The sequence below is a fragment of the Calonectris borealis genome, chromosome 4 (assembly GCF_964195595.1).
Source record: "Calonectris borealis chromosome 4, bCalBor7.hap1.2, whole genome shotgun sequence".
Taxonomy (NCBI): Eukaryota; Metazoa; Chordata; class Aves; order Procellariiformes; family Procellariidae; genus Calonectris; species Calonectris borealis.
Window position 1 is genome coordinate 62,152,788 of NC_134315.1, and position 24,037 is coordinate 62,176,824.

The window sequence follows — 24,037 nt, forward strand, 5'->3', positions numbered from 1 at the left end:
TACTTGGGCTGACCCAATAATCCTTCATTTTTTGATGCTGGACCAGAGCCTGTTTTTCAGAACACTCCCCTCATCTGATCAAATGATGTGGGTGATAGAGAACTAACCATGTTCCTAGGCAAGTTGTTCCAATAGTTAGGTACCTTTGCACATAACATTTCTAACTGTATTTAGCTTTGGCATCCAGCCACTGAACTATCATATTTAGACAGCATTTTCAAACCATGCAATAATGAATTAACTCTGCTTCTGCTGAAATTAATCCTGAGCCAGTAAGACTACACAGCTATGTCCCTCACACACCTGCAGTACAGGTACACATCAGAAGTTACACACTCGCCAACGCTGTGCTGACTGCTTTACTGCATGCAAAGAGTACCAGCTTAAACAGACTTTTTAGTTCACCATGAAAAGTATTTCAAGTTTCTTAGCTTCCCTTTTCAATATAAAAAATACACAACCACAGCAAATTTAGCAAGAGTGACAGAGTGTTAGATGCTAGTGGTGGCTGGAGCAGTTGCTGCCCCTCCTCCAAGGAAATGCTGCTTCCAGAAATTACTGGGCTGCCTACAGAGGAAGCTCCGCAGTGGTTTGCAGCCCAGCATATTATGGTAAACCAATATCAGTGTTGATTTGCTTTAATTCACTAAATGGTAAAATCCAACCTTTTCAACCTTCCCAACCTTCTTGTGAAGGTAGCTTCACAAGAGCTGCAGCTTCTCTGTGGTTGCACAGCAACCTGAAGGTGAGAGGCATAATAGCCAGGGATAGCAAGACAAGTATAATACCTACGCATTGCAAGTCCAGATGTGCCCTGCCACTCCACATAACAACTTTCACTCATGCAACCTGACAGCTGAGCAGTTCTAAAAACAGTCCAATTTAGCCATGTACAATGCCTGCCCAGTTGCAATAAATGGGCTGAAAACATTGAAATGTCAGTGTCATTCTGCACACGAAAGATCTACAGCTAAAACAGATGCTTCCAAGACACATTTTCAGTTACTGCTATCTCCCTTGTCATTGTTTGCCCGAGTCAACACAGGATGTTTGGGAGAAGGGTTGATACCCATCAGAGTCAATGGCATGCTGATCATGAGCCCCAGTAAGAGCCTGACCCACCCTATAATCTTTTGATAGCTAACTTGCTACTCCGGTGTTTTCAGGCTTGTTGTAAAAAAACCAGGATGGGCAGGGAGTATACTGCCTACTGCTACAAGGCCAGCATCCGTGCAGGCTTTATCTTGCAACAAGAAGGAGATTCCCTTCAGAAGCTGAAGCGTTGGGAAATGACTACCCTTGCAATTCATGCCCTTTTTATTTATTTTTTAATTAAACCTCTAGTCTGAGATCCACTTCTTTTTCTAATAGTGTTTTATTGGTTCGCCAGCATCACAAAAGTAACTGTCTGCAATTTCCGAAGTGGAATAAAGGGTTCTTTTATTTTCCTTTAGCCACTTCTGCAACCTTTGTTAAAGAACTCATTACAGAAACACTTCTGAATGAACGACAGCACCTAATGATATTCTTCTTATAACAGCAATACACAAGTGGGGCTATTTTATTTAATTTTTCTGCAATTGTAGAACATCCCTGCTACAAAGTTATGCTAACTCAGGGTGCTCTCCTCTACCCTAGTTATTACAATGGTACTTAAAATGCAGGTCTTAAATGGACCCAGCAATTATCTGGGGTTTACTTAACAATGACTACATAATAGTTATGCTACACAGCAAAGATTTTGCATCCTTTACATTGCAGAACAGTGTCTACCTCACTAGACAATAATTAAGTTGGAAAAGGGGCCTTGTGTACTTAATGAAAGTACGGGGGGAAAAAATGATCAAGCTTGGTATTAAAATGATCCCAACCTCATGGCTTTTCATTTCCTGGTTTTACTTTTACTTCTTTTCTAGCAGCTAAATAAAGAAATTTTATTATTATTACTGAAAATATTTTTGAAAATTGAAGAGTTATTGCCTTGCCTCAAATGCCTGAAATTTAGAGAAAAAACACCAACAAAATGCGTAAGTTTAAAAATAAGTCCTTTGGAAACCATTGGTATTTTAAACCAGTTTTAATTCACAACCTGGGAGGTAGTGCCATGATCACCCTACATTCTCTATAAGACCTGTGCTAAGATGTTCTGAAATAGAGAACTACTGATGAGGGAGGCATGTGGTAGTGCAACAAGTACAAGGGTTCTGCTGTACCCAAACTGATCCTGCTACAGTGATGCTTAAATCCAATGTTTCAGCTAAAAAGTTAACATGTTGTTGAAAACAAATCATTCCACTTCCTAAACAATATGCATTTCCAAGACATGTAACATACTTCCCATACTTTAAATATCTCAGTAATTTTTTAAGTCCATAAACACAAAGCTTTTTAGAATTCCAGTATTGCTTCTTACTCAGAGCAATCCCATTTATTGTCTGCAAGTATTGTCATAAGTCTAGATTAACTGCCCTAAGTTAGGAACTCACTGTGCTATCTTTATAAGCCTTGGGTTGAAAAGACTAGATGAGCCTTTAAAAAGGAAATTTCATAATATTTACAAGTTACTACATGATGTGAAAGAAGCTTTAATTTCTGTGCTGGTTTTGGCTGGGATAGAGTTAATTTTCTTCACAGTAGCTAGTATGAGGCTATGTTTTGGATCTGTGCTGGAAACAGTGTTGATAACACAGGGATGTTTTAGTTACTGCTGAGCAGTGCTTGCACAGAGTCAAGGCCTTTTCTGCTTCTCACCCCACCCCACCAGCGAGGAGGCTGGGGGTGCACAAGAAGTTGGGAGGGGACACAGCTGGGACAGCTGACCCCAACTGACCAAAGGGATGTTCCATACCATAGGACATCATGCTCAGCATATAAAGCTGGGGGAAGAAGAAAGAAGGGGGGCACGTTCGTAGTGATGGTGTTTGTCTTCCCAAGTAACCATTACCCGTGATGGAGCCCTGCTTTCCTGGAGATGGATGAACACCTGCCTGCCGATGGGAAGCAGTGAATGAATTCCTTGTTTTGCTTTGCTCGTGCACGGCTTTTGCTTTCCTTATTAAGCTGTCTTGATCTCAACCCATGAGTTTTCTCACTTTTACTCTTCCGATTCTCTCCCCCATCCCATTGTGGGGGGACTGAGAGAGCGGCTGTGTGGTGCTCAGTTGCTGGCTGGGGTTAAACCAGGACAATTTCTCAACCTTCTTTTTCAACCTTTCCCAGAATACCATTATCTCCTCATTAACAAGTTTTTATCCAGTTAGTTCATCTCACCTTCTGCCCTTGATACATTCCTCCTGCTTCATTAGGTATCTGCTGCTTTCATGTTTTACAAGATAAGGACCCAAAACAACGCTTCACAGAGGGACAGAAAAAGTACTTCCATGAATAAACAAACAAAAATAGGTATCTATACTATCCAAATGTCCCATACAAATAACAAGAGGCTGTCCACTTTGAATGTTAACCAACCTAAATCTCTCCACTCCAAGTGACATTTTTTTTTTTTTTACTATCACTTATGTACATGTATGACGTCACATTCATTAAAAACACAGCGTGACTTCTGTACAGCAACTGATAGCACAGTCACAGAATAGATCAGTAGTTCGGATATTCAGAGCCTGAGATGGAATGGAAACAGCTAGCTCATTAAACCTGAGCTAGCAAAGTTGTTGTGTGTCTTCTATTTTCCACCTACTGATGAATACTTCATTGCAAAGTTGGGCTGATACCTCAACTCTCCTGTTTTGCTGCAGTTTAGATCTGTATTTCTGCTCAGTTGTAATGCTCCTATCCGAAAGGAAATGGCATCTTCATGCAATTTGAAGGAAAGGTCTGATCTCTATCCAGATGACAACACACCTCAAATACTCACCTATGCAACCACCAGAACAGGAATGGACAGAGAGGGCTGGAAGCAAGCACATGCTTCATACCTTCAGTGTCACAGCCAGCACCAGCACGCTGGTGCTTTATGGATCCAACAAAATGTCTCCAGGATATCTCCTTCCCCAAAAGCAAAACCAGGATCAGTAAACTCCACATTGCACTCATACCCAATAGCTGGTACTATCTTGGGACAAAAGGCTGGGGCACATGAAGTTGTGAACCATATAAACAGCACAACATATAACAACAAACCATGCTCTTACATTCTCTGTGAACCAACAGAGGCTGCCAACAAAGGCTCTGGATTCATATGCATAATGCTCCGTGTAGAAATGAGCACTTAGCTAAGTTCACTAAAGCTGATGCATACATAAAAGAGCACATTCAAAATATTCACTGTTTCTTGTGGGTCACACACATGGAAGATATCCATGTCCAAGCTCGCCTGCTGTCCCCAAGCTGACTGATCCCTAGATCCTTACATCAGGTCTCACCAAATCTTTAAAATGCCAAGCAAGTTCTTTTATAAACCTGGTTTTATGCCTTGAACTGTCGCCAGCATTTGAAAATCAGAGAAGCTATAACGTAAGTAAATGTACACTAAAAATCTTATTATATTCAAATACTTTATTAATATAGCTTGCCAGTACATTCCAAAAGCTTCAGATCTCACAAAAAGACTGTTCCGAGTTCCTCAAGACACCCTTCAGCAATGCCCCCACTCTAATGGGTTAGATGTGTTCCAAATATGCCATGTGTAATTGTCAACAATCAAAATAGTTATTAAATTGGCTTATGAAGAAAGGAGCTTTGAGAACATGCAGCTTTGGTTTAGTGTTAAAAACAGGTCAGCATGAATACAGAAATCTTCATAGAAAACAGCATGCCACTGGAAAGGAAGCAAACAGCTGAGACACCTTGAGGAATCATACCCCATTTTCCCTGCTTGGATTGTGTCTCACAGCTGGAGAGAAGTCTTGTGCAATAAAGATAATTGCCTACCAGCAAAGAAATAAGACATATACAGGCAGCCTCCTCTAGCCCTAAACAAATAACTGTTGATTTCCCTTTCTCTCACCATGCAAAACCAGAATATAATTTAGCAATTCATTTGTGAGCTCAAAGAAGGTGCCAGAGAAGGAAAGAAGGCAGGACTGGATGGAAAGACACGGACATATTAATGTATTAACATTTCAAAACTCAAGCTACTTTTGTTTTTAAAAAGCTGTGAACTCTGAACACAAGTTATTAGAAGTAAACCAGTGCCAGCTCAAGTGGAGGCTAATTTACCCCATGGTCATTTCAGAGTAACTTTCTCACACTCTAAAATAAACAGTCTGCTTCTGCATGCTCACCTGTTACACCACAACCTGCCCCAGCCTAAGGCACAGTGTCACTTAGGAATGTACAATCCTGGACATATGCAGGTCAGCTTAGGACAGTGGGGACAGAGGAGTCTGTGCATTTTAGGGCCGGGATGCTATCAGAGGTTACAAAAGGTGAGTCCAAGAAAAGCTCTTTTAGAAGAGAACCCAGGAAAACATGACATTTAAGAGAAAAAAAAAATCCTCTCTCATAAAAGCCATGTAGACTATTTTTAAGTATTTCAGTAAATGCTCATTGCAATATGGGCATTGTCACTGTCCGAGTTTGTTCTTAACATTTAGCCTGTTCTGTTCAGGCAAAGGATTTAAATATAGACAATATAGAGAAAGAAGATAAACATCTGGCCTCCCTTCAGGACATTTTTACACAGGATGCATAGCCATTTCTTATGCTGCAAGACCTTTATTATTTGAGCTTTAAAGTGCTATTTAGTTTTTCTAGCTACATGCTCCTCATCACCAGAGAACCTGAGCACTCTACAGTCACTAAAGCAGATATAGTCCCAATATGCTTTTAAAGCAGGGAATTATAAATATCTGTCTAGAGTAATCACCACGTCGTATCTTTCATTGTGGCAGGAGACCCCGCCTCACTCGAGATCACCTCCACAGAAAGTAAAGACTGCCTTGCTGACAGCATGAATAATACCTGTGCTTTACAAATACTTCAACGCTGCTATTCCCAAGCCTGTGTAAATCTCTAGGTCTCTTTTCTGGAGATGCAGATCTTACCCCAGACATCAGGACCTAACGGCTTCAGTTCTGTACTGGCTCCTTCCACCTTCTTGTCCAAGAAGGGTTTGAAATGCAAATGAAATGCAATCCTCTGTCCCATAGTTGACCACCAAGCAGTACTTAGAATCCCTTTTAAGTCTATTTAGTGTAAAAGGCTGATAAAGTAGTATGATTTCTCCTGATTTATGGGGTGGTGCAACACAAAAAACCACGGACTTAAGAGACACCCTGAGCTCCCGTGAAATGAAACAAAGCCAGTCAGTCATTCGAGTGATACCAAGGCACTCAGTGGCACAGACTCTCCTAAGCCACTCGCCCAAAATCACGTAAAACAGCTGCACTGGCCACAAGTATGGCTCCAGGCTGCCGCTCCTGTCCAGAGGTGCAAAAGCATGAGATGGAAGCATTCTCTCCAGGAGTCATCCTTCTCTTTTGTGCAGCTCTGGTCTCCCCCAGGCAGTTTAGAGTGTCTCTATAACGTAGACAAAGCTGACAAGGTCACCCAGGCCTTGATGTGAATCCTGTAATGAGGCACAGGGATGCCAGTATGTTTTCTTAAGCCTGTTTAAGAAACAACGGCTGTAATCAACTATCATCAGCTCTGGAAATGAGGCTGATACAGAAGGTGAAAGCAAATTGCTAGAAAAGCACAAAGATCCCCAAAAATCTTTGAAAAAAGTTTTATTGGAATTTGTTTGGTTTTTTTTTTAAATATACATAACACACAACAACATGACAACATTGAAATTCCAGAGACTACGTTTTTAAAGACAAGTTGACAAACTTCAATAGGAGATTAGTTTGGTCATTGAGGAGGAGGGATACTTACAAGCAACCAAAACCAGACCAGCAACTTTCCACAGCAAGATGGGAACAAAAGAAAGGGCTGCAGGCAACTGAGTATTGCTAAGGCATAAAGAAAATTTCCTGCCACATCTTTGAGCTACACTCCCAAGAAAAAAAACAATCTAAGAGAAACCATCTTTAAATTCTTTCAAAGTGTACACATGAAAGCAAAAAAAGCTTAATCAAGAAAGGAAAAATGCAAGGAGTGATTCCAGTAGGACTAGACCCCAGGTACTCATCCTCTTTCTGGTATAATATTTCTTTCCTGTTGTTGTGGTTAAGTAAAAATGAAGTTTAATTAAAAACAAACCAAACCAAACCAAACCCTCCAGAGATTTCATTTCACTTGCAAAGCTCTCTTTAAACTGGCCTGTGATCTCAGCAAGTTTATTTTAATGCACAGTCAAAATGCAGAACTTGTGATGATGCAAAGGTATTTATTTCTGAATGGTTTCTAGAACTGTTTTGCAGTGAAAACAAATAAAAAACAAGAAAAAACTATCCTATTGTTCTGCTACAATCCATAAGTTAGATTCTCATTTAAGATAAACAGACACAAATTTACCAAGGCAGCGGAGCTGAATCCATTTACACTGCCTGATACTCATTCCTTATATACACCTTAACCATGTGCAATTTAAAATGCATGCTTCAAAGTGGCACTTAGGAGGAAACACATTTCTGTGGTAAAGCCAGATTTGCCAAGGCAGTAATACTCCTAACACTCCTTTGAAAGAGATGCTGAGGACTCCCAAATGATGTCGAGGATGCAAGCTGACATTTACAAGTTAGGCCAACCCTTTTCCTGAAGCATAAACATTGCAGGGAATCAAGGAACTCAGGGCACTGGGAAGTTGGGTTTATAGATTTTTAAACACCAAGGGTTACAGATGCTACCAAACAGAAATATTTGCAACAAAGGAATTGCATGGGGAAAACACAGAAAACTGAGCAATCAAATCCACCAAATTACCTTGTACAAGCTGAACTGGGGAAGCTGTACCAGGACCATAGGCTGTAGCCAGTACAAGATAAAACAATGCAGCTTCATCCTCTTGATGGCGAAGGCAAGACACTGGGCTGCACCTGCTGTGGTCTAAGCACATGAGTGCCACAGCCTGATGAGGAGCCTGAATCTTTAATTGTTGACCCAATTGGCTGCAGCTGGGGGCAATTTTTTCCTGAATCTTTTGGAAAGAAGCAGACTGTAAGCAACTCTGATCACTGTTCTGTGCTGTCAAACAAAGCCTCCTGTGATGCCCCGCTCAGTAATGATAACGTCCATTTTAGAGGCAAAACTAGTGTTTATTTTATTCGTCTTGCGAAGTAATCCCCTTTGGACTGAGCTAGCTGAGCTCAGCACTGTGGATAATAATGCCTCAGGATGATTGACAAGGAGAAAGTCAGGCAGATGTGCCATATTTGATGAAAAGAAAAATCTCTTAAACAAACTTTTAAAACTTCTTGATCATAAGTACCCTATTTTTACTGCTTTCCAATGGCCATTGGGCACTAAATTCCCTTGGGTTCCTTGAAAAATTCCAGCACTCATTGCTTTAACCAGATCAGTTGGCATATCTCGCCGTAATGCTGTAGCTCTGCTGAAATCCTTATCCTATTATTTTATTCCTTTAGAGTGCGAGAAGCACCATGATTGCAACTGGGCAAAATGGAAAGTGTAGGCCTGCAGAAACTGGCAATTCCTCCCTGCTAGCAGCAAAACTGCCTGAACTGAAAGTTCTTCAACAAACTGCAAAACCTACTGGGAACACAGGGTGACTTTGTGTGTGGTTAGCCCAGACTGATCCTGCACCATTATCCCTACTTTGCTGAATAAATGCAACAAAACCCTTCACAGCTACTTTAACTTCACCAGACTAGAGTGACTAAAACCTAGATATTAAAACTGTGTTTTAATGCATAAAGTTTTAAGAACAAAACTATAAACACAGCAGAGAGTTCCTTTATTTTGGGGTGCCCTAACAAACACGCAAAATTTCCTTTTGGAACATCTTCCCATAGGGAGAAGAAAGTTACAATACATCAGGAAAACCTGTAAAACTGAGAAAGAAACATTCCTTGTTTACTGTAGTAAGAAACAGGATTAATCTGTTCTAACTCATAGTGTCAAAAGGGAAAATTCATAATTCATAAATTCTCATCAAAAATTATCATCCCATGATAGCTGTTAGCTTTACAGATGACAAGCCTTATTGCTCAAAACCCTCCTGAAATGACACATTAAGTTGATATTTAGATCTAAATCTGTCCTGTTTTGCATGCACCCTTTTATACATTAAATAACTAGATTTTCTGCCAGTCTTCTCCCAAGGATGGTCTTCTCTCTTCACAGAATGTCACACCTTTCTTTTTATATAAATACCATGTAATTTTTATTTACTTCTGTTCGCACAGACATTCTATTCTTGGTTAGAGCTGCTATGCGATATACACCCAAGTCTTTCCTGTTAGATCAATCAATATTTTATTTACAAGGAAAATGCCTTATTTACATTGTGGCAGAAGCAAGATGTTTGCTGAAACATTGGTGCATAAATAAAATGCTGAAGAAGCCTCCTGAATAGGAATTTTTTCTCTAAAGAACACTGTCCCATGTAGAGTGCAACTGGTAGTTTGAGTTAACAAAAATCACTGGGCAAGCATGACATCACGTTACAACATCTGCTTTAGGGGCCTCACAGACAGCAGCCTCTATCGGGAGTAGTGAAATCTGGCTACCCTGACTACAGTGCAACAGCCAGCCTGAAGAGCTACCTTGGCATTTTCTCTACAGCTATGCAGGAAACAGTTTCCCTACCTTGGGACCCTCTTGGATTTAGGGATCTTCTGTCCTGTATCTGGACAGCATGGATATTTTTGAAAGGGTGCTTTTGTTTTGGGAAAAATTGGTTTTACTAGAATGTGTTATTGACGGCAAAGGGGAGGGGGAAGGTCAAGATAGAAAAAGAGAAGGAGAAAATAAAAGGGAAAAAGAAAGGGGGAAAAGAGCTATTTCCCAGAGCAGCAGGTAGCTCAGCTGATGACACACTCCCTTTCATAAAGCAGCAGGAAAACTCCTATGAATTTTGTGCTATACAGCACATAACTTTGCTTTCCACACCCCACACAATTACCTTACTTCTGTTGGCCCTCCTGAAGACTCGCTAGTTTTGGCTTGAAAGTATTCAGAGCTTGAGAAACTTTTCCCATCAAAAGTATTTTCAAAACTGGTACCTTCTGGTTTCAATTCAAAACCACCTCTTCGGAAAATTCCCAGTCAGTTGTAATTCTACCACCCAATGGTCCTGGGAGGACATGATGTAGATACTACTGAGATCAATTCTGTGAGATTAAAGAGTGCTCTTCCTGCCTGGTTTCTTCTTCCCATAAAGGTCCTTTGACTGCAATCAGGTCACCTCCAAATCTGTTTTGTAAGCTGAACAGATGGCGTTCTTTAAATCTCTCACCACCAGCCATTTTCTCCAGCCCTCAGTCCATTTTTTGTGGTTGTTTCCTGCATCTTCTCAAATTTTTTACCAATTTTCATATTATATATTTAAGTACCTAAATAAGAACTTAAAAGCCTACCTTCTAGGAATCTCTTATTAGAGAAATTGAACAAGGTCCATCTTCAGGTGATTATAATTAAAGAAGAACCATGCATTATGTATGGCTCAAATTAAGCCTTCCAACGTGTACTGCACTGCAGTGCATTTCTCACTCTACAAATACATCTCTTTACATTTTCCAACATTTACTCACTGTGTTTTATTAGCTTGCACAGGAGCTCTTGACAATGTATTTTTAGACACAGCTTTGAGTAATGTGAATGCTTTACATTCTGATGATCCACTTCCTCCAGATTTTAACTTGTTTGTTTTTTAAGTCATGTTCTGTTTTTTTCAAATGTAACATCTTCACACTTGTGTTCAGAGTAAATACTAGGAGCTCCAGTTTTAAATATTTTTTCAGGCACGGTGACATAAAGAACAAACTATGCGTTGTTTCTTAAACTAGCGCCTGCCTATTCCATAGCCCTAGTTTTCACAGGACCAGACTTTCTAGAAGACACACTTTCTCTAATTGTTGGATTCTGTTTGCAAGTAACTGGATGAACAGGATTATAATGAAATATTTGAGGAACCATAAAAGTGCTGTTGAATAGTGCCATTTTCCCTGTGAACTAGTACAGGCAAACACAGTTTTGGAGGCAGAGGTTCCCCTGCTGACCGGAGGCAGCAGGTCAGGAGAGGGAACAAGGAGGGGTTTCCTACACTTACCATAACAGGAGAGCTCCCTGGATCCTCTGGTTATTTTGTGTAATGGCATAAAAATCCAGCATTGCTTTCCAATGTCTCAGCTTCTCTTAGAAGGGAGTAATTAAACAAGGAATGATGCTACTGTCTACTTCATAAAACATTTCCTGATATCAAGGGGCAAGACACAAATGGATAATGAACTGTATTACAAATAGCGAGGCACCTGTGCAATTCTGTAGCCTGGTCTCCAAGAACTGCACTCTACAACTACCTGACAGGAGGTTGTAGCGAGGTGGGTGTTGGTCTCTTCTGCCAAGTAACTAGTGATAGGACGAGAGGAAATGGCCTCGGGGAGGTTTAGATTGGACATTAGGAAAAATTTTTTCGCTGAAAGAGTGGTCAAGCCTTGGAACAGGCTGCCCAGGGAAGTGGTTGAGTCACCCTCCCTGGAAGTATTTAAAAGACGTGTAGATGTGGCGATTAGGGACATGGTTTAGTGGGCATGGTGGGTTTGGGTTGATGGTTGGATTCGTTGATCTTAGAGGTCTTTTCCAACCTTTATGATTCTATGAACTGACCTCTCTTTTGTTCGAGAAATCAGTAAATAATGAACAACGAGGAATGAGTGAAGGATGGTTTTGTTGCTGATATTCTGTAGTAAACTGAGCCAACAGCATCTTGAAGTCACCAACCAATCCCACTGGCTCCGCTCCCCAGCTCCCAACCAGAACAGAAAGAGGAGCTTGTGGAGGTAACCTCATTTCACTTGCTAAAAATATTTGCAAAATAAGGGTTTGCAAAATTCCTGCCTGGAATTTTTCATTGCTTTAGGTTCCTACTTCTGCTTCTCCACTACAAGCAATATGTTCCCCTTTTCGGTGCTTTGATAAAAGACTGTAATCCTGATGGGAGTTTCAGATTTGCCAATGAAAGGGAATATTCATACATGCAGTTCTGTTATTCTAGTTGGCCGCTCTGCCTTTGCTATGTTCTGTGAATACTGTGCAAGATGTTGGGAAGTGATCTAACAGCAGGTTGTCTGTGGAAGCAGTAATCTTGTTACAAATTTTGATCATTAGGGTGCCAAATATTTTTTAGGCAATTTTGAATGATCCCTGTGCCAACTGGTAAAACAAGCACTGCTCAATAGAACATATATTTTGCAAGAAATATAAGCCTGACTGATAACAGAGAGAGTGGCTGGGACTTGGGAGGGAAGGGCACAGGACTCTGCAAGATGGTGCACAGAAGGCCAGCAGAGTGCAAGGACTGTTTGTATAAGCAGCCTGTGCAGCAGTCACATGAAAAGGGAGGACACTCAGACCTGGACTTGTCCCATATAAGTTCAGGTGCTTAGTTAAAAACACTTAAATGACAATCAATACTCCTCTGGAGGGGCCAGAGACTTGAATTGCTGTTCATGTCCTGTTTCTCTCTGTTAATAGAAGGATGAGAGGAGCAATGCAGAAGCACTCCCACTGCTAGCTGAAGCACTCCCAGTTAGGTATGCAGCAATGGATGGGCTAAGCCTCAGCTCACTGCCCGATCCTCCATGGGCACCCCAGTAAGAGATAATGCACTGCTACAGTTTGGCTACCTCAAAGCATCTATGTCAAATTTACCACATAGGCACAGAGGACTTAAGCAGCAGGGTCTATATAGCTCAAAAGCATCAGCCTTAGAGCTCAGGGGGAAAATAAAGGATCAAGATATTCGTGGAAAGACTTACATTCTTAGACCAACCTCAGTATATGATGGAGGCTCAATGTATTTTTTTCTTTTCCACAACTCAGGAGCTGAGACTCAGGGAAGGATTCCATTAAGACAATCCCTTCTCATTTTCTCTACTGCTGCAGTAAATGGCTGTGAAAAATTAAGCACGAATGGTAAGTTCCTCTTCAGGGCTTACTCTGTGGAAGGCCATATCTCCTTATGAAAAGGGAGCTTCTCTTTGACATCTGCAGCCAGCAGTGTTAGCATCTTTTTCTCTCATTCACAAGATAAAAAGCCCTGTAACCTTTAAATGGGTTGCAAATGGACTTCACTGTTTACGCCTTATCTTTATGCCGGGAGGAGAACGCAGGCCACAGAATCATGGTGAAATAACCTTTAAAATCATCTTACGCTGCAGTAGAAATAGGCATGGTGCCCCAGGGCAAAGCTGAGAACCCTCTGGCTCAACCTCTAAAAGTTCACTGTGGCAGAGGGAATAGAGGGGAAAAAAGAATGCAGAAACTTGTGGGGAAGCTGGGACAAACAACTGATCTGTCAGGATGTTTGAGGTGGACTCCCTACCACAATACAAAAAAATTGGAGGAAATATTTTGAGTGGGCTTGAGTTGAGAGTATAACTTCCTTCATAGAAGGTGAAGAAACTTCAGACAGAACGGTTTATTTATCAAGGCATTTTCCAGAGTGGCAAAACCAAGGATTTACATCCCCCTCAAGCTGAGGAAGGATTGACTAGGTCTCCCAGTAGCCTAGCGAGTGCTATGCACATGAAACCCTAAGGGAAGTTAGGAAATATCTAAGGGAGCTAAGTGTGAAGCAACGACAGTTACTTGAACTGGGTCAGTCCTGGACATGAGACAAGTCCCAGCTGTATTTCCCTGAAGGCCTTAGGGGAAAAGAAAGCCAATACTTAAAGAGGCAACACCTTTGGTGCTTGCATATAGCTGGCAGCTTTTTCTAATGACATTTTTGGGCTCTGATCCCTGAACTGCTATGAAGTTTTGCTTTCACCACCTAAACATATTAGGAGGCTATTTCTGTGACACAAGGCAGCTCAAGGCTCCATGAAGGACATCAGGACTTCAGAGTGGTTGGTGCAGAAATCCCTTTCCAAAATAGGGCACAGGCTTCTAAATAGCCCTGGGCAATCAGAAAGCTTTAGCCACTACATATGTTCTCTATACTAAGTCCTCAGCAAAGGTTTCAATCAGCAGAAACCAAGGTTCAATGAAGGGTTGAACCAAAGGCCTAGCCCTTTAAACAGTCGATTTAGTGCCGTGAAAGATGACATTTATTGAACTCCTATTTCCGTCCAAGCAATCCTACGGTGCTTGAATCTTAATCCATTTCTCAACGGCTGATTGGAGCAAACATAAAATGAAATGTTTGAATAAAACAGAAATATCAGTCATCAAATCTGCTGTCAACCTTTCTGGCAGCCAGTGCAACCACAATAAAGCAGAGGGTTATGTGAAAGTACACTGGAAATTTGCTGCAGCCGAGCCAGTTGTAAGCAGTCTTCTCTAATAAGATTTCAGCAGGGATACATATGCAGGTTTTTTTCACCTCACAGAGGACAGTTTCAAAGCATTGTTGCAGTAAGGTAGTCTTTGTTCCTTTTCTCACTATAAAGCCCCATTTGTAACAGGAAAGCTTACAGACTCTTAGACCATTTTCTATTGAGAATTGTCCGGTGCTTTCAGTTTCCTACTGAGATGTGATCAAACCAACAGAAGCTGTCTATAGCATCTATTTCTCCAAGTGACTCCGGGAGGGCTCCAAAAAAGATCTAATACGCAACAGCCATGGCACAAAAAGATCAGTCACAGAAATTTAGGGGGTTCTGCTGCAGCATTCAACAGCCTCTCAACTACAGCACATCTGCATTATCTGTTGTACAGAGGCATTGCACACCCATCGTGTATGTTCTTTATACTGTACTTGCCACCCAGCTTTAGTGTCAATTCACGGGTTATTTGTGCAGCCCCACCAGAAGCACAGACTCATAACGCTGTCAGAGTGGGAGAGATTTCTACAGATGATTTCTATCTCTTTCACTGAGGTAAAACAAGCTAAATTTACATCCCTTCGAGTTCCTCTTTACCTATCACACTCTCAAAACTTCCAGGGGTGGTGTATTCCCATTCAGCACCATCAATGCTGTTACAAGACACCAGCAGAAGCCCAGCCCCAGAGAAGCAATATTCTCTGCTAGCTTTGAGAGTAACACAGGCTAAAACACAATTCTCTGTGCCTCTACTGCTCGGGGCAGACACCATCGTGTACTGAATATGACTACCTACAGTAAAGCAGTGGATTCTCCTTTAAAAATGAGTAGGGAGGGATTTAGTTATGATACTGAAGTCACATTCAAGAAACTTGCAAAAACAGCTTTACGGGACCTTCCGGCTGATGCTTGTTTGCAAGCACAAGGGGATCTGAGCGTTCTCTCAGGTGTTTTGGTGGCCACAATCTTCATCCAAGTGGAACAAATGGTAGCTAATGGCATTAGCATTGTAAAAGGACTACGAAGCAAGGACTTTCCCAAACTCTGCAGGGTATCTGGAAAGTCATGCCCCAACTGCTGTATCTGTAGCTGCCAGGAATAAACACCTGTGAGCAAGACTCCATTTGCGATGGAGGGGTCAGAAGCAACTGAGAGATGGGGCCAAATATTGCATCTTGCTTTCTCATCGGGAGCCAAAGAGAGACTGTCCTCAGGATGTTCATTGCAGTCTACCGTAATGCTGCACAGACTTGTGCAAATCAAACTCAGGTGACCCATCCCTGTATCTTGAGACCTAATCCAGACCCACTGAGGTTAATAGCAAAGCATGAACACATCTGATGAAGCTAGCAGTACCAGCTAAACCTATGACAGGCATGCATTCAGGGATAGTTGTTCAGTTAAGAGAAGTGCCGTTGCTACATCCTCCTACCCCGCCACAGCAGCAACTACCAGTTTGGACAAGCCCAGTAGAAGTGCGTGCCTTACCAACATACAAAATGGCACATACCCATCTTTCTCAGCTGTGCAGCAAGATAAGAAGGTAATGATCCCGTTTCAGGAATGGTAACAGCAGTTATCCATTTGACATCAGTGACATCATAGAATCATAGAATCATAGAATCATACAGGTTGGAAAAGACCTCTAAGATCATCGTGTCCAACCGTCAACCCAACACCACCATGCCCACTACACCATGTCCCTAAGGGCCTCATCTACACGTCTTTTAAATACCTCCAGGGATGGTGACTCAACCACTTCCCTGGGCAGCCTGTTCCAAGGCCTGACCACTCTTTCAGTAAAGAAATTTTTCCTAATGTTCAATCTAAACCTCCCTTGGCACAACTTGAGGCCATTTCCTCTTGTCCTATCGCTAGTTACTTGGGAGAAGAGACCAACACCCACCTCGCTACACCCTCCTTTCAGGTAGTTGTAGAGTGCGATGAGGTCTCCCCTCAGCCTCCTCTTCTCCAGGCTAAACAACCCCAGTTCCCTCAGCCGCTCCTCATAAGACTTGTGCTCCAGGCCCTTCACCAGCTTCGTTGCCCTCCTCTGGACGCGCTCCAGCACCTCCATGTCCTTCTTGTAGTGAGGGGCCCAAAACTGAACACAGTATTCGAGGTGCGGCCTCACCAGTGCCGAGTACAGGGGCACGATCACCTCCCTATTCCTGCTGGCCACACTATTTCTGATACAGGCCAGGATGCCGTTGGCCTTCTTGGCCACCTGAGCACACTGCCGGCTCATGTTCAGCCGGCTGTCAATCAGCACCCCCAGGTCCTTTTCCTCTGGGCAGCTTTCCAGCCACTCTTCCCCAAGCCTGTAGCGTTGCCTGGGGTTGTTGTGGCCGAAGTGCAGGACCCGGCACTTGGCCTTGTTGAATCTCATACAGTTGGCCTCGGCCCATCGATCCAGCCTGTCCAGGTCCCTCTGCAGAGCCTTCCTACCCTCCAGCAGATCAACACTCCCGCCCAACTTGGTGTCGTCTGCAAACTTACTGAGGGAGCACTCGATCCCCTCGTCCAGATCATTGATGAAGATATTGAACAGGACCGGCCCCAAAACTGAGCCCTGGGGAACACCGCTCGTGACCGGCCGCCAACTGGATTTAACTCCGTTCACCACAACTCTCTGGGCTCGGCCGTCCAGCCAGTTTTTTACCCAGCGAAGAGTGTACCTGTCTAGGCCGTGAGCCGCCAGCTTCTCTAGGAGAATGCTGTGGGAGACAGTGTCAAAGGCCTTACTGAAGTCCAAGTAGACCACATCCACTGCCTTTCCCTCATCCACTAGGCGGGTCACCTGCTCATAGAAGGAGATCAGGTTGGTCAAGCAGGACCTGCCTTCCATGAACCCGTGCTGGCTGGGCCTGATCCCCTGGTTGTCCCGGACATGGCTCGTGAGCACCCTCAAAACCAACCGCTCCATGATCTTCCCCGGCACCGAGGTCAGGCTGACTGGCCTGTAGTTCCCCGGATCCTCCTTCCGGCCCTTCTTGTAGATGGGAGTCACATTGGCGAGCCTCCAGTCGTCCGGGACTTCCCCAGTTAACCAGGACTGCTGGTAAATGATGGAGAGCGGCTCGGCAAGCTCCTCCGCCAGCTCCCTCAGAACCCTCGGGTGGATCCCATCCGGCCCCATAGACTTGTGAACATCCAGGTGGCATAGCAGGTCATGAACTTCATCCTCTTGAATTATGGGGGGTTTATCCTGCTTGTCGTCCCTGTCTTCCAGCTCAGGGGGCTGAGTACCCTGAGGATAACCATTCTGACTACTAAAGACTGAGGCAAAGAAGGCGTTGAGTACCTCAGCCTTTTCCTCATCCTTGGTGGCAACGTTCCCCCCCGCATCCAATAGAGGATGGAGATTCTCCTTGGCTCTCCTTTTGTCATTAACATACTTATAAAAGCATTTTTTGTTGTCTCTCACGACAGTGGCCAGGTGGAGTTCTAGCTGGGCTTTTGCCTTTCTAATTTCCTCTCTGCATCAGTGACATATCATATATGACTGCCTTGAATTTTAAAGGCAGTACCAATTACACAACCCTTTTGTGTATCATTAACAACCTGGAAGCTATTCATTCACTTAATTGCAATAGTAGCTTTGTGTCTGAGGACAGGACGTCGATCGTTAATATTTGACAAGTACAGACTTGTCAATTATTATATTTTGGAGTTAAATGGAAATGTGGAAAATTGATGGGCAACTCTTGAGCTATCTCCTCCTTTGCCTAAGAGAGCTCTTTTTTTACCATCCAATCTTAATATCCTATCTCCCATTTCTTATCCTGGAAGAGCACCCCTGTACTAATCTAGCGTGAGATCAATATTCCAGTAACAGTTGTCAGAAATATTCTTGCCTGTCAACTAACCCACCGCCCCAAAAAAACCCAAAACCAAACAAACACCTCACCCCCCAGAAAAACCCCCACCACACACAATAAACCAACAATAGTCAGTTCAACTCTGCTAGGACAAAATACACCTAGGATGAATACAATTCAATTTTCAAGCTCCAGCTGGTATGAAAATTCAGCATAGATATGAATGGAGATTAAAATTCCAGTACAACATAAATTTGTATTAATGAAGAATTAGTTAATAGGAAAATAGTAAAGTGATCAATTGTGAGTGGGTGCTCAGAGGATCAATCAGCCTTATATAAAACTAATGGAAAAGGTCACAACAGACCAGCAATGAACACCGTGTAGTCTGTGAGGTTCTTTCAGAAATCTGAAGCAGCAAAAAAGAATCATGGACCAGGAAAACCTACAAATGTACTTTTGAACTCTCTGAGTAGGCAGTTCTAACAGTGGAAGAACAAGTTAGGATTTGATTTTCTGAGGAACAACCAGTTTTCATATTGGATTGAGAAAGTTTTCATATCAAGTAAGAGAAACAAAATGGAAATCTGAAGCTATATTGCAAAAGTCAGCAGTAGAACCAGGACCCAAATCTTAAGTCAATATTAACAAAAGTCCTCCCTTTTCCGGTAACCATCACAAGACCACAAGAGGTGGTACAACTATGATTTTTATCTTCTTTCTTTTAATGTAATGGCCACCTGACTTTCAAGTTGCTTGAAAGAACCATTACTTTCTGCATTTATTATCCTTTTATTATTTTACTGCACCACACGGCTGCACACATAATTAAGGATTTAAATAATGAATAGATATTAGCATTATGTAAATCATCATAATTTTCCATTAATGGGAACTGGTGGTAACTACCTGTGAATCACAAGCATTAGAAGTCACACAGTCTTATACAATTTTAAATTTGAAACTATATGCCTGTTATAAATTACAATCAAAGCAGCTCTTTTGACTACTCTTAGATTGTTCCCATCTCAATCTGTTGCACATCTGTTAGTAAAACTTTATGTCCAAGGCCCTTAAGAGTATATGGAATATATTAGTATCTTGAATTAAGACAGCATGGGGTGCCCAAACCATGATTATGATTATCCCAACCAAAATTAAATCCTCCGAGTTAACATTGTGTATGTCTATTCAAATTACATTTAGCTAAGGTCAGTTATGAAAAACAATTGCCATCTCACCACTTACTACTCTCATCCATCTTTTTTAATAAACTCATTACTGAGCTATAATTGGAGAGGTTCGCTTAGGCCAGGACTGGAAAACGTTGCCTTTCTTAATTCTTCTTGCATTTCTTGCTCTATCTATTTCCACTGTGGCTTGGGGCTTAATCCACCGACACCCCAAATAATGAGTTCAACAAACAGGCAAGACAACAAAGTCTATTCTGAACAGTACGCTGCACAATTTTCTTGTTCTACATAAACATGTTTTAATACCAATTTCAATGAAAGATACTGAATCAGCAGCAAAGGCTAATGGGACACCCTTCTACATTACTCTGGAGTGCTCAAGAGTCAGCAATGAGGTTCACTATGCTAACTTTGCAGCTATCCATATGCCAGCTATATTAATGATGAATGAGGTCCTTAATCTACATTTCTTGTAACACAACCTCTTTTCACATGTCACGCAAAGAGACCAGAAAATCCAGTGCTAACAAGACTAGATTGCTGATGAAGAGAGGATTTGAAATACAGGGTCTAGAACTTGAATCTAGGCACTTCATCTACTCTGTCTCTTCAGCTTCTCCCAGCACAACAAAAAATAGGAGCTCTCCTGTTCTGTAGGGTAAGACTGGCTATGAAGAAGTCTGTTGGGAGAAGTTCCATGTGCCAGCTACATGCGCATGTAGACCCTACAGTGGCCACTCTAATATTAGGCTGCTTGGAGTTCCTTTGTGTTCCTCAGAACATTTTGTCCCTGCCGTGTTTCCTTTAACCATCCTCCCTGTTATTCAGCCTAGTTTTTCACATCAAAAACCATGATCTGAATCTTTCCCAAAATGCACATTTCCTGTATGTGAGATTATGAAATTAATTTATTTTATTAAAAAAAAAAAAACAACAACCAAAACAAAACAAAAAACCAATCAACAAGTAGACTAATAGGACTTAGAAAACAGCAAAAGACTTGAATAACCTGTGTTTTACTGAGAAATGAGAGAGAAAATAAGTGGTAGCTTGGAGTGCTATGGCAAGGGGTAACTCAGCTGTATTACCCATGGTACATATTGCCTGGTAGAAGACTGATATGAAAAGAGAATTGAGACAATATAATTAGCTGTTCAACTGTGTTTGGATGTTCAGTGCCGCTTTTTTGTTTTGGTTTGTTTTGGGTTTTTTTTTGTTTATGGTTTTTTGGGTTTTTTGGTTTTTTGTTTTTTTTTTTAAATAACCCCCTCTCACAAATCCCAGACTGCATGTGTAAAGACTTTAAACATAATGAAGTTGGGATGTTTGAATACAAGAATGCCCAGATTCCACGTAGCACAGTAACTTTTCTCCCATATCCGATGGAAGGGGATTTGGAAGGGGATTCCTACAGAGGAGAAGAAACAGGGCAATCAGAGATACGTTCCCCCAAACACACTTCCTCAGCCTTCAGTTGTTTTTGGTTTGGTGTACCTCCTGACTGATTCATTTTGGCAACTTGGTATCAATCAAAGGTTTTTTTTTTTCAAACGCTCATTCAGTCTCCCCAACCCTTGCAAACTTCTTGCACCCACAACATCCTTTGCAAGAAATTTAAAAGTTCTATGCACTGTACAAAGAACCTCCTCTTATTTGGTTTGTCTGAACCTAGGCCTTACCACCTCCATTTGATAGACCTCATTCTTCCAGTGGAAGAAGCAATGAAGAGCATCTGTATCCACCCTTAAAGCTAAAGTTATGTAGCTCTCCTGTATATTCTGCAAATTTTTGTTTTCCAAACACACAGGTTAATAAGCCATTCCTTATTCAGAATCCTATACATAGCTCTGATTTCTGCTGTCTTTGTAACTTTCCTAGCTCTCAAAAATAATTTCTGAGACAAGAGGGCAAAAACGCATGCATTTCTCAAGGTGTAGCATGATGCTGTGTTGCTCTCGATTTCTTTCCTCATAGTGCCCAGGTGCTCCTGCCCTTGCACCACTTCCCAGCTCTGAGTTGATGTTTTCATGCAACTATCTTTCATAGCTGCAAGACTGCTGCTTGGCAGTAACAGTTCACTCAGAGGCCATTACTGTATAGATGGCACTGGCTTTGCCCAGTGCATCATTTCGCTCTTGTCTACACTGAATTTCATCTGCCATTTTAAGCCCATTCACTCAGTTTTATAAGATCATTCTGTAGACCTTCAGTCAAGTCTTTGTACTTGCAAACCCAAATAACTTCATACATCGGCCAGCTTTATCATTTTAATGCTCACCACCTTTTCCAAGTTGTTCATGAACATACTGAACATAACAGGACCTAGCAGAGAGTCCCAAGATTGCTAACCTTTCCCTAAAAGGACCGAGCATTTACTGATTTACCTGGCCTGCACATACATGTGCACAGACTGCATGCTAAGGATTAATTCCAAATTCTCAGGGATGCAGTTGATTTATTTGACAAAGCCCTAACACCAATATTGTGAGTACGATGAGAGTTTTAATTACAGTGGCTTAAAATGTTGCAGTTCATATTCATAGATCCTCGTTCAAGGAATGGTAGCCTGCCTGGCAACTGGTATTTGGTGAAACTTCTTCACTGGTCTCTGCACTTAGGTACAAAGATGCACTTCAGCCAGTTTCCTAAGCAGAAATAACAGCATGTGCATTGGCAGTGGACCCAGCCTATCCAAACTATATAATAACTATTCTTCATGTAGATATTCCAGATTCATATTCAGCAATCTCAAATTGGGCTGGAAAATTGGAGGATCAGGTTTTCTGCACATGCACTGTAAAGCTCATCTGCATAGGCACAGTGGTCACTTCTATGCAACTTCGAACAGGCAGCAGTCGATTTAAAGCAACTGCCTGACCTGGACTGCTCAGCATCCAGAAGCGCTAGGCAAATACCCTAAGCTCTTTCCTGCCCAACCCACCCAAAATTTCTGGGGGAGATGGAGATGATGTTTGCAGAACACTAGACACACTGTAGCACTACACTGAAATGGCGACCCTCCAAATTACTATATGTTAGTCCCACAAGGTCTTGTCTTTTCTCAGGTCTGGGATAGAATGCTTTAATAAAGCAGGGCAACATTTTGTGATGAAACCCACAAGAACAGATAAAACAGCACTGAACATTGTCTGCAGCCCAGTAACCCAATGCTACTACTGGTAGTATTACAAGTTGGGTTTATACCTCTGCTAGATGGACTTGACTACATGACATCACAAAAAGAAATAACATCCAGAGAAATTATCAGGTTGAGCTAATGAAAGGCAGACATTAGACATTGGCTCTCAAGTCAGACTGCTTCTTTTCCTGGTGGAACTCCCATACATGATGCACAACAAAACACCAAAGGGAAGTTATGTGATCATGCTCCAAATGTTACACAGGGTTGACTGCCAATAATATGCTAATTCTAATTAGGAACATCAAAACAAACATTTGCAAAATGTCATTCAATAAGCCCATAAGCCCCTGCTGCTAGTTAGGAGCTATAGAGTCAAAGTCAAGCCTTTCCTACTCACAGTTTAGTTTGTCCTGCTTAGGTGTAATTGCCACATTAGTGACTTTCAGCACACAAGAAAAGCAGACAAGTTGTGATCAATAACTTTAGATGTTTTTTAAAACAACCGCAAGAATCTACTGACTTTTTCAAAACATGGGTAAACCACTTGAATTATTAAAACAGGGGAGGTATGGTTGAAGGATAATCTGTAGTGTAGTCTGTCATGTTTCCCAGATTCCACCCTGAGACGCTTATCCCTTTTTCTCCCTTTTATAAACCCATCTAGCTTTTGTCCGTAAGGGCTGTGGGAGTGAGCAGCGTCTGTTTAACATTTCCCTTTCCCAGCACATACATACCCACTATTGATGGTAGAACATATCTGCTCTATATTGATCACTTCCAGAAAGAACATCCAAAATAGTCTCTGTTAGTCCAGAAAAACAAGTACCCTCTAGGGATGGGACATTTCTGCCCATTTTATTTCAGAAACGGACTTTTCTTGACTGATTTTTCACTGAACAGGAGTTCTGCTAAGGTAATGACTGCAGTCCTTACCTGTGGAGTGACAAACTTATCGAGTGAGAGAAAAATATGCCTTTGGTTTCCACAAGATGCAAGTGACTGAAATGTCACTGAATCCCTGCCAGGATACAGCTCCACAGTGGCCTTGCTCTGCAAGAGCAGCAAGATCAGTAAGTGGCCAGTCCTTCCAAAATAGTCCTCTTGGGATAGGCCATTGCCCTTGGCACTGCTGCCAAACGAAAAAGAGAATTAGTTCTCTCCAAAACAAATCTGAAAGCCACTTCAGCTCCAGAGAAAAGCTCATTACCAGGATGGTCAGACACACATAGGCAGTATGGAAAGTTCCACTTCTCCTGCAGAGAAGAGCTAAGGGATCTGCCCTGAAGGTCTCCTGAGGGAAGAGCTCTCATGAGCACCAGTAATACTCACAGCCATATCACCTCGCTCAGAGGGTTCCAGTACTTCTGTTTCTGGACCTGGAAGGAAGCAGGACAGCAGAAATGGAAAAAGCAATGTCAGGAAAGCTGTCATCAATGTAACGAGATGCATCACTGAGTCCAGGGAGGCCCACACCAACAGCAACGGCCATCGTCCCCAGCATCGTGTAAAAAACTTGCGACCTTTCCACAC